The sequence below is a fragment of the Cololabis saira genome, chromosome 12 (assembly GCF_033807715.1).
Source record: "Cololabis saira isolate AMF1-May2022 chromosome 12, fColSai1.1, whole genome shotgun sequence".
In the NCBI taxonomy this organism is placed as follows: domain Eukaryota; kingdom Metazoa; phylum Chordata; class Actinopteri; order Beloniformes; family Belonidae; genus Cololabis; species Cololabis saira.
The window spans coordinates 21,671,955-21,683,553 of record NC_084598.1 but is presented as its reverse complement, the minus strand read 5'-3'; positions in this window follow the sequence as shown (position 1 = coordinate 21,683,553).

Genomic DNA, 11,599 nt, shown 5'->3' with positions numbered 1-11,599 from the left:
GCATCAATAAAGGAGTGATCAGATTTTGTTTTGTACACACGTTTTTGTTTTAATAATATCCTGGAGGAAATGTGTATCTGGTGATGAGGATGCTGCAAACTCTTTCCAGCTTTTGCTGAATTGCTAATCCCGGAGATTGACATTGGTGTGTTGTTGCAGCTGAAAACCTTCATACTCCTTATCCGATTCTGGCTCGAACATGTACAATTGGATTTACAAACTCGTCATTGATGAAAATGTAAATAATCTCTCAAAGTTTTGTTCATCATAGCTGTGTTTTGTTCCTGACTGGCAACAGGTTGTGCCTGTTCATGAGGCACCCCCACATCTCCTGGAAAGAAAAAAAACAGGATCATATAGTTTATGAGGAAGGAGCATTATTCAGGATTTATTTTTTTTAATGTTTAAAAGTCATTATAAACTCAGTGGAGATATGATGACTGGAAATGGTCATTAGATGCCCATTTTGATTGCATTTCTTGCAACACAAGTACAACGCAGGATCAGTCCATTTTCATGATTAATAGATGGAGCTCTGTTTCAGTATTTTACACACTTTTTTTTATTTATTCAACTGTAACCATACTTTAGATGACTAAAAATTGATATTTTAAAGACACTGGTCTACATGGCCTATTTCCATACGCCATGCTTTTTGATATGTGAATACTCAAACTTCTGAGATATTCTGATGAGGAATCAAGTGACTCTTCTTTAAAAGGTCTGCAGCCCAGTATCATTCTCAACTCATCAAATCGTCACTTTTGGACCTGCAGGGTTGAGCATGTTGATGATGTGGTCTATTTTTTTTTTTTTTTGTTGATATGCGAGCACTACTGAATGAAATTGTCCTGTCTGAACCACTGGTGCAAACAATGGATCAGTTACTGTTGCAGAAGAATAACTTAAACACACTAGTGCCATGTAAGATGGGCCTCTGTGCAGAATACTCTTGTCAAGTGTTCTGGACCAGTTACCAGCATGTTTAAGTTTGGAAATGCAGTAGAACAGTGAACGATCACCCTAAAAGCTGCCAAATCCTGCTGAAGATTTAGTTTTAGGGGTCTGATTTGATATGTCATTTCCCACACTTTTCTCTCAATCCACTTTTGTGCATGAAAACCACAGAATAGTTTTGAACCAATCTGACTTTTGACAGTTTGGGGACTAAAGGGTGCATTTACCGGAACACCATTTTGCTGTATTTTGCTGTCTCACGATTTGCTAGTGGGTTTTATCACACAAACAATCACCAGTCATGAGCTTAAAAAGCTAGTTGTTGGTTTCAACCCGCAACTAGACTCATCTTGATTTAGGCCAAATAGAACATCAAGACTACAGGTACCTGAGAAGGTCCAAATGCCCTTACAGGGGTGGCAATGAAGAACCGACTGCACACTTGGAAGGACTTCTGGGTACGCAAAACCATGAGAACTTTTGTGCATGTTGCACTTTCTTGCTCACAGGCTGGTTAATTCTGTTACCACAAGTGATACATTTGTCCATGGGAATAAAAGGACTCTCTTGTGACCATGTTTTATTGTATGACATTTGAGACAAATGTTATGCCATAATTGTGTCCTGTAGTCGCACATTGTCTCATCAGCAAGTTTGCCAAACCATGTTATGACTATCGAGCTCGCCGTGTAAACTGGAATATACTCTATGTACAACGTTTCCAAATGGAAGTGCATGTGTGAAAACAGCTTCTGAAAAGGGCTCCTAGTCCTCCAAATATCAACTCACCTCAATCAACAGTCGTTCCATATGACATAACTGCTACCTGAAATCACTTTGCGATATTTTACGCCGTCTCCTCCTTTACTAGAATCTTTGAAATTTGCATCACTTGATGTATTCCCTTGATAGCCGGTGAAGGTTAAGGCAAGGAAAGTTTATTAGTGTAGCACTTTTCATTAACAACACAAATCAAAGTGCTTTACATAAATAAAACACATTTAAAAAATAAAAGGAGGAATTAAAGACAGACAGATATAAGTTAAATAGAATGAAACTATTGAGATGCAAGAAATAAAGGTTGCAGTGCATTATGGTAGTTTACTGAAATGCAACAGTAAATAAATACATCTTCAACCTTGACTTAAAGCAAATGAGGGTTTCAGCAGCCCTGATGCATTGTGGGGGTTTGTTCCACAGGTGAACGCTGCTTCACTCTGTTTGATTCTAACTCTGGGTACAGAGTTAAGTGGAGCAGTACAGACAATGTCCCACCTACTGGACTGTTGCGATGCCCCCCCGTGCCGCCCCCAGGACCTGGCGGAACTCACGCAAACGACATCTGAGATTGCAAAGGATTCGAAAAGAAGAAGAGGCACAGAAAGTAGGTGTGAGCCTGGCGATCTTCATAATGGACCAGGAGATCAGCGATCAGGTTAAGGTCTAAGACCTTGTTAAAGTTGTCTGCAATCCCAAAGCCTTTATATATTTTTTTCCTTTTATCCCTTTAAAGCACAAAACTAAACTAAAACATTAGTTGGGCCAAAAATGTTGAAAAGAATTTTCATTTATGATTTTCCCAACAGAGCTTTCCATGTAAAGCTCACTCCTTCCTCATCCTCTATCTTCTTTCTCACTTCTTTCGCTTTCCCTCCTCCTTCTGTTCTTCCTCTTTCTCACACTATCAGCATTGTTGACAGTTTAACAGCAAAGAGAAGTCCTCTAACATTTTTCGGTGACAGAGTTGCCAAATGCTCAATGATGAAAGATGGTATTCCACAGAAGTCGCAACCGAGACGCAGGAGGTTCTGTGCACAGGCCACAACAAACAGGAAGCAAAGAAGGATGAGCTATATGAGACCCTTTACGGTTAGTCATTAGGAGGAAAAGTAAGTCATCAGATGATAAAGTGAAAACGGGAAATATAGAGTGGGGCAAAAAAAGTATTTAGTCAGACACCAGTTGTGCAAGTTCTCCCACTTAAAAAGATAAGAGAGGCCTGTAATTTTCATCACTGGAATTTTGCAACTATGAGAGACAAAATAAAATAAAAAAAATCAAGAAAATCACATTGTCTGATTTTTAAAGAATTTATTTGTAAATTATAGTGGAAAATAATTATTTGGTCAATAACAAAAGTTCATCTCAATACTTTGTTATATACCCTTTGTTGGCAATGACAGAGGTCAAACGTTTTCTGTAAGTCTTCACAAGGTTTTCACACAGTTTCTGGTATTTTGGCCCGTTCCTCCGTGCAGATCTTCTATAGTGATGTTTTGGGGCTGCCGCTGGGCAACACGTACTTTCAACTCCCTCGAAAGCCACTTACGAAGATCTTACTTTCTTACGAAGCCACTCCTTTATTGCCAGGGCGGTGTGTTTGGAAAGACCCAGCCATGTTTAAGGAGGTTTTCACTCAAAATCTCACGACATGACCCCATTCATTCTTTCCCTTACACAGATCAGTCGTCCTGGTCCCTTTGCAGCAAAACATCCCCAAAGCATGATGTTTCCACCCCCATGCTTCACAGTATGTGTGGTGTTCTTTGGATGCAACTCAGCTTTCTTTCTCCTCCAAACACGACAAGTTGTGTTTCTACCAAAAAGTTCTATTTTGGTTTGATCTGACCATATAACATTCTCCCAAACCTCTTCTGCATCATCCAAATGCTCTCTAGCAAACTTCAGACGGGCCTGGACATGTACTGGCTTAAGCAGGGGGAACGTCTGGCACTGCAGGATCTGAGTCCCTGGTGGCGTAGTGTGTTACTGATGGAACCTTTCTTACTTTGGTCCCAGCTCTCTATGTCATTCACTAGGTCCCCCCGTGTGGTTCTGGGATTTTTACTCACCGTTCTTGTGATCATTTCTACCCCACGGGGTGAGATCTTGCGTGGAGCCCCAGATCGAGGAAGATGATCATGGTCTTCTTGTATGTCTTCCATTTTCTAATAATTGCTCCCACAGTTGATTTCTTCACACCAAGCTGCTTACCTGTTGCAGATTCAGTCTTCCCAGTCTGGTGCAGGTCTACAATTTTGTTTCTCATGTCTTTTGACAGCTCTTTGGTCTTGGCCATAGTGGAGTTTGGAGTGTGACTGTTTGAGGTTGTGGACAGGTGTCTTTTATACTGATAACCAGTTAAAACAGGTGCCATTAATACAGGTAACAAGTGGAGGACAGAGGAGCCTCTTAAAGAAGAAGTTACAGGTCTGTGAAAGCCAGAAATCTTGCTTGTTTGTAGGTGACCAAATACTTATTTTACCGAGGAATTTACCACTTAATTCAGTGAAAATCCTACAATGTGATTTCCTGGATTCTTTCCCCCCATTCTGTCTCTCATAGTTGAAGTGTACCTATGATGAAAATTGCAGGCCTTTTTAAGTGGGAGAACTTGCACGACTGGTGTCTGACTAAATACTTTTTTGCCCCACTGTATCTAGAAAGAATAAAAAAGTCTTTGTCATTTTCATGGAACTTGATGGTTTATATTTTAAAATAATAATGCAGGTAAGCATTCTGGGGGCTTTGTGGTGCAAAACCATAGACGATGCACATTTCTTTTAAAACCTCACCCCTCTTTTAAAATAATAATTTTTCAGTTTTCCCCCCATGGACTGTTATTGAGACTTATTTACTAAGAGTATGTTGTAATTCTTCTTATTTGGCTACGTACAAGAAAAATACCAACCATCTTTATGTTTTGCAAATTCACATAGACACTTTACCACAATATAGATCAGATGTTAAACAAATAAATAAAGTCAAGCATCAGTAATGACCATTCCCAGTTAAAGCAAATTAATTGGAAATATAGAGTCCTACTGTATATTTCTTTTCCAACAAATTTTCCAGACCCAAAGATGGCAATTTATAGAACATGTTTAATAGCAACAATATAACCTTCCTGTTATAAAGGGGTTATTTGTTCTTTCATCTTTGATTCTGTTTTGGCAAGTGTAAAAATGTCCATTTTTTTCGTGGGAGTTTTTCAGATGTCTAGCCAGGTAATAAGTAGGTATAAGAAGACTTACTGTGATTCGTAATTACTCCAACTGTCTATTATCCATAATGCCCTAGGCCATTCATTTTGCCTCATAATCATGGGGCAGCTACTGATTGACTCTGGGCATAGTTCTCAGAAAGATTTTGAATTGGTATTGTATTTTCTAAAAATATTCTACAAGTACATTTCCTCACACTTTAAAAATCTTTGACAAGGTGTTTAAAAATGTGCGGTAGCTCCATGGTGTGGCAAGCCCTGAAAATCTTTGGAATCATTTTTGAAAAACGTTGTCAGCAGGTCAAAGAGGCCCAAATACATTTGTAAAAGCTTTCTATGTGAGTCACATGACTAAATCTTCCAGTTACTGAAAAGTCATTGAAATTGTCTTAATGCTAATGTGTTGTTTAAGCAAAGATAAACATTGCATAACAGTGTAATTTTAAGGGTGATTACCATAAAATAATATTTGCACAAGCAAATATGGTAATTAGTAATTTTAAATGAAATTCCTAAATTTGACTGTGCGCTCCAGACAGTGAGTTAAAAAGAAAAGAGGTTACTGAGGTCCTGCTGAAGAGTGGATGGACATCAGCAAAGGATTAAATGGGAAAACAGGTGGATGGCTGCTTGCCAGGACAGAGTACCAGGTGCAGAATATAAGGTATAAAGGTGTCCTTCCTCAGCTCCCCTGACGGATGGAACCAGCCCACTGTGAATATCCACTATCCTGATACCCTCCATTGCAGCGACGCCACTTTTCTGCCCAGTTCAACCGCGCTGTTTCTAGAATAATGCCCTCAATCGCTCCCTGTTTCTGTCCCAGTTGAAAAAACAGCCCTGCACCAAACACGAAAAAACATCTGTGTCATTTAAACCGTATGTCCTATATGCAACAGATCACATGCACACATTTTGCTCTCGCTCTAGCCCTTATAACTTGTGGACTTTTTGTGTCTAAACATTGGACAGAGCCACAAAGTTTTACAGCTTGTGTGTGTTGTGACAGTGTGAAAGGCACAGGAAGGAAAGGCCACACTTCCTCTGATGCTCCTGTCGCTGTGGACCAGGGGAGATAAGAACACATGCATGCACTCACGCACGCACGCACACACACACACACACACACATGGATGCACACCCAGCCATGAACAAATAATCACAACACAGATCCATGTGCCTGCACTGACACCCCCTCCCCTGCAGATCATCTCCCATGTGGTTTGGCCTTAATCAACTCCCCGTATAACCCTCACTTCCACCTCCATCTCACACATTCTGGTGGGTTCTCATCTCAACAGTTATTTGCACTCTCTGGTCCAACTCAAGGTGTTTGCATTGGCACTTCTGGACCGACACAAGGCTGTTAGTATCCAATAGGTAAATAATCCCTGCTCAAATGAACACTGATCTGTTTGAGTTAGTGATACAGATTAATCGTATCCTCTCAGTGGTTCATTAATGCCCATGTGCAGAAAAAAGGTGCTTCCTCTAGAAATAGGGGAAGAACTTCCTAGACAGTGGAGACAGCAGAGAGTGTGTCTGTCCACTAATGTCTCTGTGGGAGCATGTGTGTATGTTTGTGTGTGTCCGCTGACGTAAGCCCCTCTATCTGATGATGCCCTTCTAATCCCCACAGTGATGTGTCATGAATATGGAGTTTAAGACTCAAATCCCCCGGGATACACAGGCTATAGATAGCTTGTGCCTTCCTTACACACACACACACGTGTGAAAGACGCACAACTTTAGCAGCAGTTAGAACCAGGGACACACACTGTACACGCTGCTCCTGACTCGTGTGACGTTGGAGGGGCAGAGTGAGGAGAGTACAGGGTGATGAAGATGAAAGTAAGAGAGTCAAATGAATTTTAGAAGAGAGAAGAATTAAGTAAGAAATTCAGAAACTAGTTAAAGTGCTTGTACAGCTGCTGATTGTTTTAAAAGACTAGTTTATAAACACTTGAATGTTGACTTCATTACTTTGTACAACATTCCTTTTTTGACTCGTTAAGAAAAGGAATGCTATTTTGGTTAGTATTGTTATTTAATTACAGTAACCTTCTAATGTATTTACAACCTGCTATTGTTTCATTATGTTTTTTATCTTGTTTTCTTAGCGCAGAAGTGTTTGCATTATGGATTCAACATTGCAATAATAAACTGAACCCCATTAGGAATCTTTAAAAAATATAAGAGATGCTGCAGTGTTCAATGTCAGATGTGGAAATGCACTTACAGCCAGTGTAGAGCAAAAAGAAGCTCCATTGTGACAAGCTTGGGTGGCCAGATATAATTTATTTTTCTTCATTTTTTTAATCAGATCATCTACTAACCTTTTTGGATGATTTAAAAAAGAACCTAATAACGAACAAGGAACACAGAAATAAGCCCAGAGAGTTTACCTCACTTCTTAACTCCCCAGATCCAAATCTGATTGAGAAGCCAAGGGATGATTAGATCCATGAGGACCAGACAAACAATCCATGGGATCATGGGACCCTCTACCACAATGTTGTAAGGCAACCTCAGAGGTTCAGGCTCCATCCCCTTACTAATCAAAACAGTAATGTAGACACAAACTTATAGCGACACAAATATGAGCACCAACTTTTTTGTCCCTCTCCTGTCGTCTTCAGGATTAAAGACCCAGCACAAATTATAGCCCCTTTGACTGGCAATTTTTCTCACCCAAAGCTTAAATCATAAGAAACATTTAGTATCATTCGCCAGAATTATCATATCATTCTCTAAATCTCACTTAATATAGACTACAGATAAATTTAACATTCCTGTATATTGTTCAAAAATTTGGCCTAAACATTGCTTTTAGTTCTATGTTAGACGAAAAGGGATTTTGTCAAAATGTACTCAGCAACATTTTCAACCTACTCAGCTACTTGGACTTTATTTATACACGTTGATTTTATTCTTGACAATGTTACGACCTCAGTGTGACATTTCATTACAAAACAGCCCCTGAAAAAGGTAATCAGCCAAAGAGGATCATGTTTGCACCACAGCTGTGTTCTTTAAAGCAGATTTCAAGAATGCTGGAGAACTGGTGTCTGTTATTATGCAGATGACACTCAGCTTTACTTATCCGGGGATAACTTCTCATTTATTTGGGATCTTGTACTACTCTAATACATCTTAGCTGTCTTTGACCAGCACTACTGAACTACATGGATACCTAAAATTCAGTGCAATTAGTAATTAGTAACAATTCACACTAATGTCAGCCTCCACCTGATCCAAAATTCTGCAGAAACTTCTGATGAGAATTAGCAAGATAGATCCAATTTCTAAAATATTTCATTTTTAGAGAAAAACATTGAAAAGTCTCTGCCTTACATGTAAAATCCCTATGGGCCTAGCTCCATGCTATATTAAAGATCTCGTAGTTCCATATTGTCCCAACAGACACTTCACTCTAAGCCTGCAGGTTCACTTGCAGGTTTCTAAAAGTACAATGACAGCAGATACTTCAGTTATCAGGCGTTGGTCTTGTGGAAAACGCCCCTCGGCCATCTTCTTTGCCTTTAAGATTATATGTAAAACTCTCTTTTTGATCAAGTTTATAGATGGGGCTGGCTCAGGCTGCCTTGACTCATCCCTTTAGTTACGTTGCTTGAAGCCTTGAACGATGAGACCTCCCATGATGCACAGGGATCCTTTATCCATTTTGCTCTTTTAATTCTACATGAATGTATATGTTATTTTTGCTGCCAGTGACTTGGTGTTTCTTTCTCATAGCAGGAATCCCTGACAGTGTTTTAGTGTTTCTTGGTGTATGTGTCCTATCCTCTTACCCCTGCTCGGTGGAGGCAGATGGCTGCTTTCCTTTAGTTTGGTTCGTCTCAACTGTCCTCTGCCTCCTCGTGCATCCTCTGGATGGAGCATTGACTCAAAATTACATTGAATTCACAATCTGCTTCTTTTCTTTGCTGAGCTCCCTTTTTTTTGAAAATGTATTAAATACATACAGTAATATTACTCTGAATTGGACTGCATTGGTCTGAACTGGATTGCATTGAAACAAATGTGATTATTATTGAATTATAGCAAATCGGACTGAATTAGATAGTGAATTGGATTATACTGGTGCCTGTATCTTACTTACTGTAACTGGATAATAATTGAATCGAATAGGATTTAATTGGACTTGTATTGAACTTGTTCATTTTCTTTAAGTCCCCCGAGATGACCAGTTGTCAACTGGTGCTACGTAAATAAAATATATTGAATTGAAGCTACTATAAAGCCATATGTGTGTTTTGTTGTTGTTTGCTTGTTTGCCAGTTTTTTTTGCCCCCTCTCCCCAAACAAAACAAAAAACAAACAAAAAAAAGGTCAGCGATGACTGTTCTGAGTACAGTTTTGAAAAAGTGTTTATCGTGGCAGCAAAAATAAGATCCCTGTTTTGATAAAACCTGAATTATTATTTATTCTAAAATGGACTGGTATCAGGCCACACTGCATGTCGTGTAACCTCATGTGATTGTGATTAGGTTGCACTTAGACTATTTGCACTCAAATAACTGAAATACTTGTGCAAATGCTCTCGGGTGTGAATGTGTATGAATGTTTGGTATGTATTGCTATGTTGGCTCACTTGAACTGGAAGCTCTTTATGTTTTATTAAAAGCAATAATCTGGAAGTGTGGCTCCTCAGGTTGGTGTGGCCTTGAATACACGGACTCATACTGTAGGTAATAATCGTGTAATCAGTCTGTGTAATCAGTCTGACTTACCACGCTCAGCCACACAAATGCGCACAAATGCGCACACACATATGAATCCCACCACACCCCAAAAGCTTGCCAACCCCATATGGCTTGGGGATAATAAACCAAACAGCCAGCAACATGTCTTTTGCACTCCAGAGCCAGGCAAGCCAAAGGAATGCACATCACTCCATCTCACCCCCGCTCTTTCTCTGCCTCTTTTTTCTTCTTCCTCTGTCTGTTTGCCAGTCTCTCTTTTCCTGCTCGACTATGAGGCATTGAGTGAAGGACCCTCTGTTAAAGTGAAGAGCTGTGTGTCTGACTTTACGTTGGCATCCCAGTTTGTGTGTGTGTGAGTGTGTGTGTGGGCTGCCAAAGAAACCAGTCTGACGGGTCTGTGGAGAGCTTGCCCTCGGGGATGGTGGGAAGAGAAGGGAAGGGAAGAGAGGGGAAGTGAAATGGAAAAAGGGAGGGAGCGTAAGGATGAAAAAAAAGGAAAATAAACAGCTGTGTGAAGGAAAAAAGTAAAAAGTGTTATTTGAGGAGGGAGGAGAGTTGTTCTTAGGAACGCTCTCTGCAGCATTTACTACTTAACTTTTTTCTAAAATGAAAACAGAGCAAACACATCTCCCTATGCCCCAACACCTCTGTCCCAGTCCACTGTCTTTCCCTCCCATCGTCTCACTGCAGTGCAGTGGGACAGCCAGCAAGGCCTGCGGCAGAAGTGCTAAGCACGGGCCTGGATTTGGAGTATAGCTGCTCTCAGTTGAGCGGGATCCAGGCCCCCTGAGGGCTGAGGGGTAGGAGTGGAGGGTGGAAGTCGGGGGGTTTAGAGGGAGGGAGGGAGGGGTAGGGCAGTGAGGGAGGAGAGCAGCAAGCAGTACAGTTCTGGATCACCTTCAAAGAGCTCCGATCCCAGTGGAGAGACTGGATTCCTCTGCGGAGAGAGGGAGAGAAAAGGGGGAGGGTGCAGAGTGAGAGAAAGAGGCAAAGACATGGGAGACAAGAGGAAAGTGTGAAAAGAGAGAGGATTGGGGTGTAACTTCTTTCTGACTCTTTCACTGTCTTCCTGCCTTCCTCTTTCCCTCTGCGGCATGCATGCACTTGCCCTTCATACAGAGGGCTGTTCTCAGATGATCTATCTGTGTGCTGGAGCAAGGAGACATGGTAAATCTGGTCCACACAAAGGCATCGTTGTGCTTCCTTGGAGCTTCATTTAGGGGCCATCATGTTTGTATGTATGCCTGTATTTGTGAGCCACACCGATCAGCACAAGTTTACCTTCAAGGGCTCCCCCATCCCTTAAATCATACTCCTGATACAAGATTTTTGATCCAGGATCCAAGGACACTGCAGTTTACCACCTAGGCATCTCATTCTTCTTCATGATTATTTTCATACTGTGAACCTTTACAAATTTAAATGACAAGTTAGGAAACCTCAAATTTCTTCGGCTAGATTTGTGCATGTTTAATCTTTGAGAAGTTTAGGACAGATAGCACACTTTTTGAGCTTCTGTTGGAGTGCGTGTTTCTGTGTGCGCAGTGACAGACCTTCATCCTGAGTGTGGGTCACCAGTTTGTTTAGCATCAATTAGAGGCTCTGTGTTCCTCAACGCAAGCGTGAAGAGAGAATTAACGTGCAGTGGCACATTCCCATCAGCACATTATTACACACAGCACATCAGCTGGAACAGTGCTAGGGAGTGTTTGCATTTGCATATTTATGTCATCGGGTGCACATACAGTATGTGTTCTTAGGTAAGCCATTAAAAATCATAAAGTTCCTCATGTTTCCATTCTTTCTTTTATCCCCTTCTCTGTCTTCCACTCCATGCTTGGCTCTTCCCTCCTTTTTCAAGGACTATGGTCTGACCACAGCCATTTCCCTTTGCCTGTGCTTTGCCTAGCAA